The 15,587-nt window shown below is 43.0% G+C and overlaps 1 protein-coding gene across 1 annotated transcript in view; it reads left to right on the top strand.

Annotated features, from left to right (window-relative positions):
- FGF18 (fibroblast growth factor 18) overlaps positions 1-15,587 on the top strand; it is a 740,912-nt gene that overhangs the window by 376,428 nt on the left and 348,897 nt on the right. The window lies entirely within an intron of this gene.

Here is a 15,587-nt window from a genome sequence, read left to right on the forward strand (position 1 = left end):
GCATCTTTCCCAAAAAGACTCCTGGCTGTATTAGATCAAAAGGGGGCTTCTACTAAATACTGAGCAAAGGGTCTGAATACTTAGGACCATGTGATATTTCAGTTTTTCTTTTTTAATAAATCTGCAACAATGTCAACAATTCTGTGTTTTTCTGTCAGTATGGGGTGCTATGTGTACATTCATGAGGAAGAAGAATGAACTTAAATGATTTTAGCAAATGGCTGCAATATAACAAAGAGTGAAAAATTTAAGGGGGTCTGAAAACTTTCCGTACCCACTGTATACCTGGGCCAATTGCAGTGTCCAATGGACACAAAGTTAACAGGCTGCGCTGAGGCGCGACCTGTATACTGTATATACATTGGCCAGACGGAAAGTGGTTAACCACTTTACCGCTGAGTACCGTAGTACTACTGCGTCAAATTGGCTCTTGTAGGTCTGACGACGTAGACCTACGTCGCCAGACTCCTCCCCTGTAGGCGGCGCTCGCGCGCCGCCGGAGGCGCGCTCCCGCTGTTTTCATTCACAGCGGGAGTCGGGCCAGGGGAGGAGCAGCGGCCCGACTCCCGCTGTGAATGAAAACAGCGGGAGCGCGCCTCCGCCTCCGGCGTTTGGAGATCCGCCCGCCTGTGTAAACAGAGCGGGCGGATCTCCTCAGTGACAGGGAGTGACAGATCGGACTGTTCAGCATAGCTGGACATCCGATCTGTCCCTGTCTCACTCAGTCACCTCCCCCCCCACACGTCAGTAAGCACCAGGCATACATTAACCCCTCCCTCTCCAATAAAATTAACCCCTTCCCTGCCAGTGTCATTTTTACAGTAATATTTTATTTATATTTATAGCACTGATTACTGCAGTAATGTCACTGGTACCCCCAAAAGTGTCAAAAATGTCAGTCAGGGGTCCGATCTGTCCGCCGCAATGTCGCAGTCCCGCAAAAAAAATCGCAGATCGCCGCCATTACTCGTTAAAAAAAAAAACACCAAAAATGACATAAATCTTTCCCTTTGTTAGTAAATGCAATAACTTTTGCGCAAACCAATCAAAATACGCTTATTGCGATTTTTTTTTACCAAACATGGGTAGCAGAAAACAAATTGGCCAAAAATTTAAAAAAAAATTGGTTTTTACATCTTTTTTGGGGGGAATTTCATATAAAAAAATGTTAAAAATATTGTTATTTTTTCAAAATAAACGCTCTTTTTTTGTTTATAGCGCAAAAAGTAAAAATCGCACAGGTGATCAAATACCACCAAAAGAAAGCTCTGTTTGTGGGAAAAAAAGGACGTAAACTTTGTTTGGGTACGGCGTCGCATGACCGCGCAATTTTCAGTTAAAGTCGCGCAGCGCCGAATCGCAAAAAGTGGCCCAGACGTAAGACAGCAAAATGCTCTAGTGGTAAAGTGGTTAAACAAGGTTTATTGCAAAATATTACAGTAGCTCCTTTTTTTTCCCTTTATTCCACAGTCGGTATAACACGCCTAACCTTTTTTTTGGCAAATACTGTAAAAAGATATTTTTTTTCCAAGGGTTTCTACTCTTGCAAGGTAGATATGTGCTCTTTTGAGTATTCAAGCACTGAACTGCACTGCAACAGTTTTGTCAGCTACCAGTTTTTAAAGTGATTTTAAACCATATGCTAGATCCAGGGCTTTTTTTCTCAGAATCCATCCAGTCGGTGGGGGTGTCTTTGCAACCAGGAGACTTTCTGGCCTCCATCGATATAAAAGATGCATATCTGCAAATCCCTATTTACGAAGGCCACCAACGGGATCTCCGTTTCGCGGTGGTGGAGGAGCACTATCAATTTGTGGCATTACCCTTTGGTCTAGCCTCCGCTCCCAGGGTCTTCGGTTATCTGGACGATCTCCTGTTAAGGACGAGCTCTTGTGTCACCCTATCGGGCGACCTGCCATTTACTGTTCAGACGCTTCCGTAGTTTGGGTGGACCATCAACTTCCTGAAATCTGTGCTGACTCTGTCAGTACGACTTAGTTATCTGGGCATGATCTTAGACTCCGCTCAAGCGAGGGTCTTTCTCCCGGAGGAAAAGCTCCGGACCTTGCAGGGCGAGATCAGGATCCTGAAGGACAACAATCTCCCCTCTCTGCGGACCTGTATGAGGGCTCTGGGGCTGATGGTGTTGGCCTTCGAGGCTTTCCCGTTTGTCCAATTTCATACGAGACCTCTGCAAGCAGAGATTCTTGTCAAACGGAACAAGTATCCGCAGTCTTTGGACAGGATGATTTGTCTGAGCCATCTAACGCAGTCAGAGCTCTCGTGGTGGCTTCTGTTGCCTGCTCTGAGCCAGGGCAGGTCCTTTCTGCCGCTGTTGTGGACAGTGATCACCATGGATGCCAGCCTGATGGGCTGGGGTGGAGTACTGGACACACTTTGAGTCCAAGGAACATGGTTGATGGTGGAGTCGTCTCTACCGATCAATGTCCTGGAACTCAGGGCTATCAAGGCCTGCCTGCTCCATTAGGCGCCTCAGTTACAGGGTCTCCCGGTTCGAGTTAAAAATGACAATGCCACGGCTGTGGCTTACATCAATCACCAAGGGGGCACCAAGTGTGCTCAGGCGGCCAAGGAAGTGGCCGAGATTCTGACCTGGGCCAAGGCGCACGCTCCGTCTCTTTCCGCAGTTCACATCCCAGGGGTGGAGAACTGGCAGGCGGATTACCTGAGTCGTCAGACTCTGGATCAGGGGAATGTTCCCTGCATTCGGAGGTCTTTGGCCTTCTGTGTGCCCGATGGGGAACTCTGGAGGTGGATCTGTTTGCATCTCGTCTAAACAGAAAAGTAGAGCGGTTTGTGGCCAGGGCTCGAGATCCTCTGGCCGACGCCACAGACGCACTGGTGGTGCCTTGGAGCCGTTATCGGCTGATCTATGCCTTTCCTCCGCTACAACTGTTGTCTCGGTTCCTCCGCAGGTTGGCGGTGGAGACGGTGCAGATGATCCTAGTAGTGCCAGACTGGCCTCGCCGGTCTTGGTAAGCAGACGTGGTGAGGATGGCCATCGAGCCTCCATCATGGCTGCCTCTGAGAGAAGATCTGCTGTCTCAAGGACCGATCTTTCATCCTGCTTTACAGTCGGTGGCTTTAACGGCTTGGCGATTGAAGGCCAGGTGTTGAGAGACAGAGGTCTCTCTGATGCTGTGATTCCTACCTTGTTGAGAGCTAGGAAGCCTACCTTCAGGAAAATCATCGTACATGGAAGATGTATATTGCCGGTGGCAAGGATCTTAGCTTTCTTGCAGAAAGGAGTGGAGCAACGTTTGGCTCTAGGCATGATTAAAGGTCAGGTGTCGGCCTTAGCCATTTATTTCCAACGTCCCTTGGCGACTACCTCCTTGATTCGCACCTTTATTCAAGGGGTACGTCATGTAGCTCCGCCAAGGAGGTCCCCTTTACCTCCATGGGATCTGAACTTGGTTTTGTCCGTTCTACAATGATCTCCCTTTGAATATATTAGAGAAATTTCTCTGCCTTTGTTGTTTGAAAGTTTCTGGTAGCTATCACCTCTGCTCGCAGGTTGTCTGAATTGGCGGCTCTGGTCGTTCATAGGGATAAGGTTGTTCTAAGACCTAACCAATCTTTTCTCCCCAAGGTGGTGTCGGCTTTCCACCTGAATGAGGATATTGTGTTGCCTTCGCTCTGTGCGAAGCCCAAGCATCCTAGAGAATTTGCCCTGCATTCGCTGGATGTGGTTCGGGTGATCAGGGTTTAGGGTTTACCGGTTTCGCCACACCCATATGGAAGTGATGTCAGACGCTCGACCTGCTGCTTGACCAGTTTCGCCACACACACATGGCGTCCGCTTCAGAGGACGCCATGTGGGTGTGGCAAAACCGGTCAAGCAGCAGGTCGATCGTCTGACATCACTTCCATTTCTGGTGGTTGGAGTGCAGGGGAGCCGCAGCATCCACCACAGCGGGAAAGAGGCTTATTTTTATGGAGAAATTGTGACTGTAATGAGAATTTTTACTTGAATAAATACTTGTTTTAAACATATTACACTATGGAAGTTTATTTTATTCATATGGCGGATGGTACTTGGTGGTGAGGAGGATAGAACCCTGAAAGTAACATCATAAGGACAGTCTGGAGTGACCCCAATCCCTGAGAGGAGGTGTGTGCCTTGGTGGAGATCTATAAGGCTCTTACTGACTTCTGGTAAGCAGGGAGGAGAGAGAGGAGCACAGCTCACAGCACTGCAGCACAGTGTGAATTCACGTTTGTTTTCCAGTTTGTTCAGTGGACACTGATCACTTCCTTGATTTATATTTGGACAGTTTGATGAAAGGACTTTGAAGTAGTAGGAGGAGGAACCCAGCTATAATTGTTTTGCACAAGCACTTGTCACTTTATTGTCACTGCATGAGATTTATGTCTAATGATATTGTCACTATATTTATTCATGTATGTTAACAGTACTACCATTTATTAAGTTATGGTTTATGCAGCACGGTAATAATATTAATTCAATTTATCTATTGTATTAACACGGTATAGTGGAGAGTAATTTTAGAGCAGCGCTGACACTTTTGCACACAGACACTTTGAAGGATTTTATTCCTTTTTTTTAGCAGCAGCCTAACCAAATTTAGTTAAATATAGTTTTTGTCATTTTTAGCACCAATTCTTATATGTCACATTATTTATATAATTTTATATATTTGATTTAGCACACATTCTTAAGTGCAGGTTCACCCCCTGGTCTTTTCAATTAATAAAAATTATATAAATCTTTCCCATATTTAGTAGACGCAATAACTTTTGCGCAAGCCAATCAGAATTCGCTTATTGCGATTTTTTTTACCAGAAATATGTAGCTGAAAACAAATTGACCTAAAATGTTAAAAAAAAATTTAGATTTTTACATTTTTTTTTTGGGAATGTCTTATAGCAGAATGTGAAAAATATTATTTTTTCTTTCAGAATTGTCTTTTTTTTGTTTATGGCGCAAAAAATAAAAATTGCACAGGTAATCAAATACCACCAAAAGAAAGCTCTATTTGTGGGGACAAAAGGACATACATTTTGTTTGGGTACAGCATTGCATGACCACGCAATTGGCAATTGCCAAGTTGAAAAAAGTGGCCTGGCCATTAAAGGGGCAAATCCTTCCGGTCTTAAAGTGGTTGGTTAAAGAAGTTGAGACTAAATTCTAGTTTTAAAAATAATTCTATTCAAGTATTTATTCCTAACTCAAAAAAAAAAAACTTTCTGTTGCTCTTAGCCTCCTCAAAATCCTCAGATTCCTTTAATTTTGCTGCTATAATCTGACTTATTTTTGAAGGGGGACTACGTTTGTTGTTTTTTGTCCCACTGTAAATATGAACATAGCCACCATCTCTTGTTTGCTCCTGAGATGGACTAGGGAAGGTGGGTTATGGACTATGGGATTTGTAATGTGCATAGAGCAGTGCACATAGCCTTAACTAATCTGCACTGTTTGATCCAAACAAATGTAAGTGAGGGGGGTGCAGGAGAGCTCATTGAGAACATGAAAATGAAGCAGAAAAACACACAGTAAGAAATTATTTCAATAAAGATGAATTCCAGGTCAATTACATAGTGGAGGTTTATGAATGATTTTTGGAGAATAAGGATAAGAATAAGGACTATAGTGTAATTTTAGGTTTAAAATGTGCTTCTATGTGTAGCACTAATATGAAAGAAAAAAATATTAAGGGCGAAATGACTGTTGCCCTGTCTTTAGACATTAGTTTGCACACAATAAAATGTTTGATTAGTCACAAACCTGTGCTGGAAACCTTCTAAACATGTTCCATCTGTTTTAGTAACAATGAATACATACTAAATACGTATTTAAAAAAAAAAAAACTTCAATATTAGCATACTGTATATTAGCAGGACATTAACAAGTGTAATCTGTGATACCTATTTGTGTACTTAATTTCCAACTGCAGCAGCATGTGCCTCTGTGTCTCAGCTTTCTGGAAAATAAAGTATGACATACCATACAGGACAATACAAAGGGTTCATGAGCTTATAGCAACAAAAACACATGGAAAGTGGTTCAGCAAAATGTAATTAGCAAGCAGGAAAAGAATGTTAACTCTGGACCAATCGTACACATGCTGGCTGTCAGGGAGTAAACAAGGGAAACAAAAAGGCAATGTAGAACATGCAAAAGAAAACAACAATGTGAGCATTTTTTTTTTATTATTTTCTGAATTTTTACTCAGCTGATCCTCCTTGTGAAGTTTGACATCTGACCATCAATGGCTGATTCTTGCCCCACTCCACACCATATTTCAGCTGAAGAATATTCATCACTTTTTCCATTATTGGTTCTTTTTGGTTATTAGGCTTGGCATAGTTTTCCAGCTTCTCATGGTAACCTTCCTTCTGCAGGATTTCTCTCTGAGACTCATTGTCGAGGCTTTATTATTGCCCTTTCTGCAGTGTCTGCCACTACTGGACACTTACTTACCAGACATTCTGCTGCATATACTGTATGTCTGGTGCCAGCAGGAAAAAAGGGGCAAGAACTCCCAGGCATATTCTGCATACCTGAGAATGAGCAAATGTTTTTTTTGATGAACGATCTATGGTTGGAAGAGTTGTCATGGATATTTTCAACTGAAAGAAAACTTTTGTTTGCATTCAGGTAATTATGACACTATACTTTTGTACATATGTATGTTTATGAATATGATTATGACATAACTAATTTTTTCTACATTACAGGAATGATGGCTGACAAATTTACAATCTTCCTGCCTTAATTCCGTGACATGATCTTCTGTGCTTGTAGAAAGTCAAATCGAAAGAATATCTGGACAGAAAAAAGCACAACGGGACCTACACAAAAATGGCAAATCTGTTGCAGAACTGTTTATGTGAAATAAGCTGATATCTTATATGTATAAAGTAAAAATGCTAATCCGAGAACCAAGTTTAAAAAGGAGCTAAATAAAATGGATGTATCTCAAAAGTCTGAAGAAAGAACAGATGAAGTGAAAGTGCATTTTTTTCAGGCCAGCGTTCCCTTTGAGTTTATACGGACGTTCTTCTGGATCTATGTCTTCAGTGCTTGATCAAGACTCACGAGAGGCAATAGCAGACCTTTTTATAGTGGAAATCCTTCTGCAAAGACATCATCTGCCACAAAGACTAAATTGTACCTTTTGTGTGTCTCCTCTGTTTGTAGGCTTAAAGTGCCATTTTTAAAGGGGCCCTTCAGCTTCTGCAGCATAATCCCCTCTCTCCACCACTCCTCCAGTCCTGAGCATGCGATCGCTGTTTGTTTCTTTTTAAAACTACCCCCTCCCCCACACGTCATTTGTCTATGGGAGCGATGTGCACTGACCCCCCCCCCCCATTTAGTAAGGGGGGGGGCCTAGCAGGCCATCTACGAGAGGAAAACTGGCTGAACCCGGAACATCCGGCAGCCTCTCAATGATTTTAGAGCAAAACATGGTGGCACGGAACTGAGCTCTGCCATTAGAGAAGAGAATATCTGCTGGACAGTGCTAGATTCACAGGGTGGGAGAGTATCTGAACTGAGCAGAACTCACCGCCAAGTAAATAGGGGTATTTAACAAAAGATTCGGGGAGGGTAGAAATCTGCACTAAGGAGGGAGGTATAAAGCAAAGTTTTTCAATTACACCCCCATCTGAGTTACACCCTCATTTGTCATTGTCAAAAAAAATTATGCTTTGCATTTACATCTGCCAAAAGGATAATGCTGAAATTTGTAATAATATGATCCCAAATATGCTGAAGGCAAGGCCCATACAGGTTTTCCATCTTTAGCACTACCACAGTTTTGGAAATTTCAATAATCTAGAAATTGTTTTCCAATTGCTTGCCACTCCTCAGAGAAGCTAGGAAACACAAAGATATCAGTAATGCAAGTAATATTCTACAAATTAAAAATACAAGGCATTTACACATCATTTTTTGTGATTGTTTTTACAGGAATGGCCATCACAACCACTCGCACGCTGCACCATTAATCTACAGACCATCAAACAGAAGCAAGAAAAAAGAAAAGGTCACAAAAAGCAACAAGGGCTTTCCTTATGCAGGCAACAGCTGCTTTACAAAAAAAAAAAGAGTGACAAATGGGTACTTTTGGTTGCCTAGCTACAAAGAAACTGTGCAGAATGTAAGCAAAACTTGTAGAACCTTTATTGCTTCAACTGCTTACTAAAAGACTAAGGGGGAAGTAAGTAAAAATAATGAAAAATTGTTATCAATTCTTAATGTAATTTTCCTTTCCTAATTAACTATATGGCAGCATATAAATGGGTAGACAGTGCCCTCACTCCTACCTCTTAGTACCCCCTCTCACAAATTTTGTGGCTGATCCAGTCTATGTGTGCTGTACTTGGCCCATAAGACTTTGGAGAGGGCCTGAAGTGCCAAGATCTGCACTATACAAGAGCTGAAGATCAGCCCAATATCCAGGCTGGTCTGTAAAAAAGTGAACCTGAGGATTTAAACAAGAGAAGTCAGAAGCAGCCGTAACTGGTCGTACTTTACTCAAATCCTGTCAATATTGGAGTTTCAAGCAGTACAGGAAATCAAAGCCCATTTGACCAACAGGGAAACACGTTAACAGTTTCCATTGTTTTTAAATGTAATCATAACAATCTAAATATGGTGAGGACTAGTGGGAAAGCATACAGCTTAGAAAACCTCTCCTGATCTATCAGAACATCCACTTCCAGGACTTGCTGGCCTAAGCCACTTATATAAAAATAAACTCCCTAGCTTGCAATTTTAAGGAGATGTCAACAAATCTAACTGGAATCCTGTGCAGAGATCTAGAACACTTGAAGGAGCCTTGATTTTAAGGCCACTTGTTGTCCAATAGGTCCTCCTAGAAGATCATTGGCATGTAGATTGCTAAAATGTTAGGTAGTTTCCAATCTGCCCAAGTTAACGCTACCTCTCTCAGTAGATTAACTTCTTCAGATCCGCGCTATAGCCGAAGTACGGCTACAGCGTGGACTCGAATTTCTGGGAGGCCGTTTTTAAACGGCCTCCCAGAGACAGGCTCCCTGCGCGCTCCCGCGAGCGCGCCACGGGGAAAATCTGTGTCGGCCGTGTCCCTTGGACACAGCCAATCACAGATCGTGGTAAATGGCCAATCACAGCGGCCATTTACTACGTGATCGGCCCATGCAATGAGAGATGATCTCATATGTAAACATATGAGATCATCTCTCATCGCCAGCGCTCCTTCCTCACACAGAGACTGCAGTGTGAGGAAGGAGCAGAGTCGATCAGCCGTCGGGGACACAGAGGAATGTAATCAGGGCACTGATCACCAGTGCCCTGATTACACAAGGTAAATAAAATACACGAAGTGCCCGCCATCAGTGCCCCCCATCAGTGCCCATAGTGCTGCCAGTCAGTGCCCATCAGTGCCTGCTCATCTAGGCACTGATGAGCACTGACTGGCAGCACTATGGGCACTGAGTGTGGGCACTGATGGTGCTGCCCATCAGTGCTCATCAGTGCCGCCCATCAGTGCTCATCAGTGCCACCCGTCAGTGTCCATCAGTGCCACCTGCCAGTGCCCATCAGTGCCGCCCGTCAGTGCCGCCTCTCAGTGCCCAGCAGTGCCACCTCTCAGTGCCAAGCAGTGCCGCCTATCAGTGCTCATCAGTGCCGCCTATCAGTGCTGCCTATCAGTGCTCATCAGTGCGGCATATTAGTACCTCTTCATCAGTGCCACCTCATCAGTGCCCATTAATGCCACCTCATCAGTGCCCATAAGTGCTACCTCATCAGTGCCCATCAGTGCAGCCTATCAGTGCCCATCAGTGCTGCCTCATCAGCGCACATCAGTGCCACCCGTCAGTGTCCATCAGTGCCACCTGCCAGTGCCCATCAGTGCCGCCCGTCAGTGCCGCCTCTCAGTGCCCAGCAGTGCCACCTCTCAGTGCCAAGCAGTGCCGCCTATCAGTGCTCATCAGTGCCGCCTATCAGTGCTCATCAGTGCTGCCTATCAGTGCTCATCAGTGCGGCATATTAGTACCTCTTCATCAGTGCCACCTCATCAGTGCCCATTAATGCCACCTCATCAGTGCCCATAAGTGCTACCTCATCAGTGCCCATCAGTGCAGCCTATCAGTGCCCATCAGTGCTGCCTCATCAGCGCACATCAGTGAAGGAGAAAAATGTATTTATTTTCAAAATTTACTCGCAGAAAATAAGAAAAACTTTTTTTTTTTTCAAAATTTTCTGTCTTTCTTCTTTTTTTTTTGAAAAAATAAAAAACCCAGAGATGATTAAATACCACCAAAAGAAAGCTCTATTTGTGTGAAAAAAAATTATAAAAATTTCATATGGGTACATTGTGGCATGACCGCGCAATTGTCATTCAAAGTGTGAGAGCACTGAAAGCTAAAAATTGGTCTGGATGGGAAGGGGGTTTAAGTGCACAGTAGGCAAGTGGTTCCAACCTGTCTCTTGATGCACTGCACAACTGTCATGTTGTCCAGCCTAATGCCCCATATACACGTGCAGATTATCTGCAGACTTTTGTCTGCAGACTTACCAAAACCATATAATATGAGGTCAAACCAAAACACTTTCAATTTGTATGCAATCCGGCAGGCCCTTGCACTACATAGAAAAGGTAAGTCTGCAGACAAAAGTCTGCAGATAATCTGCACGTGTGTATGGGGCATCATAGAGACTAAAGAGCCTACTGTCAGGTAGAGCTGCACGATTCTGAATAAAATGAGAATCACAATTTTTTTGCTCACAATAAAGATCACGATTCTCTCATGATTCTCAGCGTAACATCATCTTTTACATTATACAAAAAATTGGGCTAACTTTACTGTTTAGTTTTTTTTAATTCATTAAAGTGTATTTTTTCACAATCAAACTGCATTTGAAAGACTTCTGCACAAATATAGTGTGACATAAAAGATTGCAACGATCGCCATTTTATTCTCTAGGGTCTCTGCTAAAAATATATACAGTATCTCACAAAAGTAAGTACACCCCTCACATTTTTGTAAATATTTTAATATATCTTTTCATGTGACAACACTGAAGAAAATACACTTTGCTACAATGTAAAGTAGTGAGTGTACAGCTTGTATAAAAATGTAAATGTTCTGTCCCCTCAAAATAACACACAGCCATTAAAGTTTAAACCGCTGGCAACAACAGTGAGTACACCCCTAAGTGAACATGTCCAAATTGGGCCCAATTAGACATTTTCACTCCTCTTTGTCATGTGACTTGTTAGTGTTACACCGTCTCAGGTGTCAATGGGGACCAGGTGTGTTAAATTTGGTGTTATCACTCTCACTCTCTCATTCTGGTCATTGGAAGATCAACATGGCACCTCATGGCAAACAAATCTCTGAGGATCTGAAAAAAAGAATTGTTGCTCTAGATAAATATGGCCTAGTCTATAAGAAGATTGCCAAGACCCTAAAACATGCAGCATGGTTGCCAAGACCATACAGCAGTTTAACAGGACAGGTTCCACACAGAACAGGCCTCGCCATGGTTGACCAAAGAAGTTGAGTGCACATGCCCAGCATCATATCCAGAGGTTGTCTTTTGGAAATAGACATATATGTGCTGCCAGCATTGCTGCAGAGGTTGAAGGGGTGGGGGTTCAGCCTGTCAGTGCTCAGACCATATGACGCACACTGAACACTTGCTGAAGACAAGAAGACTAAGAACATGGATTACTGGAACCATGTCCTGTGGTCTGATGAGACCAAGATGCAAATATTTTATTATCTTTTCATGTGACAACACTGAAGAAATTACACTATGCTACAATGTAAAGTAGTGAGTGTACAGCTTGTATAACAGTGTAAATTTGTTGTCCCCTCAAAATAACTCCACACAGACATTAATTTTTATATCGCTGGCAAAAAAAGTGGGTACACCCCTAAGTCAAAATGTACAAATTGGGCCCAATTAGCTATTTTCCCTCCCCGCTGTCATGTGACTCATTAGTGTTACAAGGTCTCAGGTGTGAATGGGGAACAGGTGTGTTAAATTTGGTGTTATCGCTCTCATTTTCTCATACTGGTCACTGGAAGTTCAACATGGCACCTCATGACAAAGAACTCTCTCAGGATCTGAAAAAAAGAATCGTTGCTCTACATAAAGATGGCCTAGGCTATAATAAGATTGCCAGGACCCTGAAACTGAGCTGCAGCATGATGGCCAAGACCATACATCGGTTTAACAGGACAGGTTCAACTCGGAACAGGCTTCTCCATGGTCAACCAAAGAAGTTGAGTGCATGTGCTCAGAGGTTGAAGGGGTGGGGGGACAGCCTGTCAGTGCTCAGACCATACGCCGCACACTGCATCAAATTTGTCTGCATGGCTGTCGTCCCAGAAGGAAGCCTCTTCTAAAGATGATGCACAAGAAAGCCCGCAAACAGTTTGCTGAAGACAAGCAGACTAAGGACATGGATTACTGGAACCATGCCCTATGGTCTGATGAGACCAAGAGAAACTTATTTGGCTTAGATGGTGTCAAGCATGTATGGCAGCAACCAGGTGAGGAGTACAAAGACAAGTGTGTCTTGCCTACATTCAAGCATGGTGGTGGGAGTGTCATGGTTTGGGGCTGCATGAGTGCTCCCGGCACTGCGGAGCTACAGTTCATTAAGGGAACCATGAATGCCAACATGTACTGTGACATACTGAAGCAGAGCATGATCCCCTTCATTTGGAGACTGGGCCCCAGGGCAGTATTCCAACATGATAACGACCCCAAACACACCTCCAAGACAACCACTGCCTTGCTAAAGAAATGTCTCTAGTATCTAGTACAATCTCAGTATTTGCGGGTGATACTAAACTAAGCATGCCAATATTTTCTATGCAGGATGTGGAAACCTTACAAGCGGACCTGAACAAAATAATGGGGTGGGCAACTATATGGCAGATGAGGTTTAATGTTGAAAAATGTAAAGTAATGCACTTGGGCGTCAGAAACACGAAAGCAAGCTACTCACTTTGGGGGAAACCTCTGGGTGAGTCTAGGATGGAAAAGGACCTGGGGGTACTGGTGGACAACAGGCTTGGCAGTGGCATGCAATGCCAAGCCGCTGCAAGCAAAGCCAACAGAATACTGGCATGCATAAAAAAGGGGATTCACTCCAGAAATAAAGAGATTATTCTCCCACTCTACAAGACTCTGGTCCGGCCACATCTGGAGTATGCTGTCCAGTTCTGGGCACCGGTCCTCAGGAAGGATGTGCTGGAACTGGAGAGAGTCCAGAGAAGGGCAACAAAAATAATTAGGGGAATGGAGGGCATCGGCTATGAGGAAAGACTACAAACACTGAACTTATTCTCTCTGGAGATTGATAGGGGATATGTTATCAATGTACAAATACTGTATTGGTGATGACCCTAGCATAAGGAACAAACTTTTTAGAGAAAGGGAATACAATAAGACACGTGGCCACTAGGGATGATCGAACTTTTGAAAAGTTCGGTTCGACCAGAACACCCGAACCTCCCAAAAGTTTGGCCCGGATTTCATAACCCCATTGAAATCAATGGGACCCGAACTTCGGTAATCAAAAAACACCATTTTGAAGCCCTTAAACCCAATAAATGCCCCTTAAAAGTGCCTAGGGTTCTGGGTCATACCCCAGGGACTATTAATCACACAAAAAAAGTTCTTAAAAATTGTCATTTTTGATAGAGAGCCAATTCTTGAAAAAAAAAAATTCAAAGAAAAAAAAATGTCTTTGGATTTAGTATCTGGGGGGTCTAAAAAGTGTACCTGTGAAGTTTCAGCTCTGTAGCATGTCCAGAACCATAAAAAAAAAAAAGATTGTTTGTATTTTGTCACTTATAGAACAGGTTAGTGGCTTCTCTCTTTTCACACCTTGCCGGTTTAGTAGCAAGCGTTTTTTTGGGCATTTTTTGGGGTCTTTTCAGGCAGGCAAAACATCTTAACTTGTGTATACGGGTATATATACGCACATACTTATATGTATATATACACCTAGACACATATAGGTGTGATAGTAGCAGAAATATATGCTTGTGCTAATGAAATCATTTACACCAATATAGTTATGCTCCTATCACACCTATATATGTCTAAGCGTAAAATACATATAAGTATGTGTGTATATATACCACTATACACAAGTTCAGATGTTTTGCCTGCGTCCAAGGAACCCAAAAAAATGCCCAAAAAAAAAACGCCCAGGTGTGTTGTTGCAGGCATTTTTTGGGGGTTTTTGGAGGCAGGCAAAACATCTGAACTTGTGTATAGTGGTATATATACACACATGCTTATATGTATTTTACACTTAGACATATATAGGTGTGATAGGAGCGTAACTATATTGGTGTTAATTATTTCATTAGCGCAAGCATATATTTCTGCTACTATCACACCTATATATGTCTAGGTGTATATATACATATAAGTATGTGTGTATATATACCCCCTGTACACATGTTCAGATGTCATGCCTGACTCCAAACATGTGCTCAAAAAATCCCTATAGATGCCTGCAGCCAAAAAGAATGCTGACGGGGGCGAAGCCATATTACTGCAGCGAAAGTGACTTCAGAGAAACTAGCTTTTCTCTATAGCGGTCACCCTGATATGGAAGGGTTTGGTCACCCTGCCATAGCAGTCACTGTCAGTTAACCCTACACTACACTATGGTCACCCTGGCACTTAACACTTTCCCTACAGAAACTGAATAATTAAAGCTAACTAAAGTGTAAAAGAGCACCCTAACTACACTAGATATCCCTTTCCTCACACTAATAAATGCTAAATGACACTTTGTAGCAGAAGTCCACGAACTGCTTCCACTCTCTTCCATGTCCCTGTATAACAATGCTAGGAATTTGGCGGGGGCTATCTTATATACTGGGGGGCGTAGTCACTAATGATTGGCCTATGGACCCCCTAGTCACTCCAATCACATTCCTAGCATTCTCCTGCCCCCTCAATTGGCTTTTGCTAATGGTTCTGGTCCAATCATGGGCTTTTAAAGCCCATTTCCTGTCCCATTGCATTTTGGTCGGTTCTGGTTGCCGAATTCCGAACTTTTTGGGCAAAAAGTTCTAAATTCGGCCGAACCTCGAACAGCCAATGTTCGGGTCGAACCGATGGTCGACCCGAACCGTTCGATCATCCCTAGTGGCCACTCACTAAAACTAGAGGGAAAACGGTTTAACCTTAAAATACGTAAGGGGTTCTTCACTGTCAGAGCAGTAAGGATGTGGAATTCTCTTCCACAAGCAGTCGTATCAGCAGGGAGCATCGATAGTTAAAAAAACTATTAGATGGGCACCTTAACCACTTTACCACCGGAGGATTTTCCTGCTTTACGTCCAGACCACTTTTTGCAACTCGGCACTGCGTGACTTTAACTGACAATTGTGCGGTCATGCAATGTGGTACCCAAACAAAATTTACATCCTTTTTTTCCCCACAAACAGAGCTTTCTTTTGGTGGTATTTGATCACCTCTGGGCTTTTTATTTTTTGCGATATTAATAAAAAAAGAGCAAAAATTTTGAGAAAAAATGACACTTTCAACTTTGTCTTTTAAAAAATATCCA

This window comes from Pelophylax lessonae, assembly GCF_965119305.1.
Source record: "Pelophylax lessonae genome assembly, chromosome: 4".
Classification (NCBI taxonomy): domain Eukaryota; kingdom Metazoa; phylum Chordata; class Amphibia; order Anura; family Ranidae; genus Pelophylax; species Pelophylax lessonae.